This window comes from Penaeus vannamei, chromosome 13 (assembly GCF_042767895.1).
Source record: "Penaeus vannamei isolate JL-2024 chromosome 13, ASM4276789v1, whole genome shotgun sequence".
NCBI classification, from domain to species: domain Eukaryota; kingdom Metazoa; phylum Arthropoda; class Malacostraca; order Decapoda; family Penaeidae; genus Penaeus; species Penaeus vannamei.
Window position 1 is genome coordinate 23,943,379 of NC_091561.1, and position 2,500 is coordinate 23,945,878.

The following is a 2,500-nucleotide window of genomic DNA, read 5'->3' on the forward strand; positions in this document are numbered from 1 at the left end:
TGTTGCCAGCAATCATCATCTTTTGCGACCTTAGTCTTGCTAATCGTGACGTGTGTGTAGTGGCTTGTGCAATGTTTTCTTTTTTATGTATTATTGCATTTTTCCCTGTCTATTCTAAGATGGTAACTAGTTCAGCTAAATCCTTGCAGATAATTCTTCCTAATCTAAACTGGGAAAAAAGATTAAATGGAAGAAATGAAGTAAATGCCCCAGAAAAACCATAACCCCATGCAACTCCCGCCGACAGCCCGGAATCCGTCACGGTTGAAACTCAAGGTCTATACAAGTACTTATTTAGACCTTGTCCCGGGATTAGAGGCATATAGGCTGGTGCTCGAGTTCATAGCCAGAACTGGCAACAACAGCCTGGTCTGAGGGCAAAACAACAACGCCTAAATCCATGCAGGATTGCTCTTAACTGAGACAAAGCTCAAACTTATGATTCGGATGCAATTTTCTCCCCTGGGGAACTAAGAAAACGTATAAAACCACTGTTGTGGTATCTCCTACCCCATCATCTCATACCTACGTTTTTCAGGCGAGCTTGCATTCCTGCAGCTCATCAACAAGCCCTGGCAAACTGTCACATCAACAAGCCCTGGCAAACTGTCACATCAACAAGCCCTGGCAAACTGTCACATCAACAAGTCCTGGCAAACACCCACATTACCCCCAAAGCTTTTGAACTAGCAAGTCCTCTTGTCATCCATGAAACCCTAATCCACATGCGAATCAGAGGCACATTTTTGGCCTGGGGAGCTGACTATTTCTATAACAGAACAGCCAAAATCAGATTCCAGGGTCATTTATCTCAGTACATGCCACTAGAAAATGGAACGCCACAGGGTGGGGTCCTCAGTCCTGCCCTTTTCAACGCCCTCATGTCCAGCATTCTCAACATATACATGTCAGAGGGATGTAGGATCACCTCTTACGCAGACGATCTTGCAATCACCCCTGGTAAGCACTGCCTCAGGAGAGCCCAGCAACAAAATCAAAAGCTATGGTTCTGAAAACCGAAGTAAATACATAAAACTCGCTGTCCAGAGCATGGATCTGGATTGGGTCAAGGACTATCAATACCTTGGGGTATGTATGGATTGGCCACACTCACTTTCAAAAAGGTGATCCAGTCCTTGCTTCACCGAACCAAAGCAAGACTATCCGTCATGAAAATAATGACCGGGAGACACATAGAAGCGGGACAAAGTACTGAGAGCATTCTATGTACACGTTGTCCGGCCTACTGTTGCCTATGCTTCTGTTGCCCTCATTGCTTCCAGCACTACATTAAAAGAAAAATTGGAGGCAGTCCCGGGATGCCGTTGGAAGTGCGCCGCCGCCTGACAGAACGAAAGGGAGCGCCAGCATAGGGCCAGGGCACTGGATGATGACACGAAATGCAGATGCACTGGATGGCAGGACAGTGCGTGTCATGACGCTGGCCGCACGTCGTACAGAACAGTACGTACAGCCAAGGACGAGGCGTATGGGGTCGTTGACCGGGTAGACAGACGAGCAGCATAGAATGCACTGAAAGCTATGCTTTAAATCATTGCTTGCATGTCACGTGATCATACAGCTGGTTAACATACAATGTTTATTCCACAATCCATTCACATTTTAAGTTTATGATCAGGCCTGTTTTCCCGTAGAATAATATTGTGACCCGAGAGCATAAAAGTTTCAATTATTTCATTGTTGCATTTAGGAAGGATGCTGAAAATATCAAACATGTATCACATTGTGGTCGACGGCAAGAAAAGCGTCATCTCATTCCATTTACGGCAAATAGAAACTAAATAAAAACAAACGAGAATGCGTATACATACGTAATGAACAATGTATGGCATGGCTAGATATGTCTTAATTTTAAGTTCATTGAGGGATTCGTCTGTTTTTTTTTTTCGATTTTTTATTTACTTGCCGATTTTGATGAAACTAACACCCTTAAAAAAAAATTCTACCACAGAGATCAGGCTAGGGTCTAAAACCCTAGCCTGATCTCTGTGGTAGAATTTTTTTTCGAAATCGGCCGAACAGTTTTTGAATTATAGTAAAAAAAAAAAAAAAAAAAAAAAAAAAAAAAAAAAAAAAAAAAAAAGACAATTTTTGGGCCCAAAAATAATATTAGGAAAAAATTGCAGTTATTCTATTTGTTTTATTATACAGGACCATCCTTTATCTAGCGAACGTTGGGAGCACATTTTTTCGATTTCGATTTTTTTTTTTTTTTTGAAATATTTTAGCGAGTCGACTGGCAGGTATCAAAAAAAAAAAAAAAAAAAAAATTTCGTCACTTATATATCGACTTTACACGAAACAGGAAAAAATCGAAAATTCCGCTCCTTACGTTCCCTAGACAAACTATTTATCTACAAAAAGAGCCATAATACATTTATTTTGGACTATATTTGCTAAAAAAAAAAAATCGGTTGAAAAAAAAGTATACTTCCGAAATAACCGTCATTGAAGTTTTTTTTCTCTTTTCATAATCATT

The 2,500-nt window shown here is 40.6% G+C and overlaps 1 protein-coding gene across 3 annotated transcripts in view; it reads right to left on the bottom strand.

Annotated features, from left to right (window-relative positions):
* LOC138863810 (BTB/POZ domain-containing protein 3-like) overlaps window positions 1–2,500 on the bottom strand; it is a 15,508-nt gene that overhangs the window by 10,088 nt on the left and 2,920 nt on the right. The gene's annotated exons all lie outside the window — the stretch shown is intronic.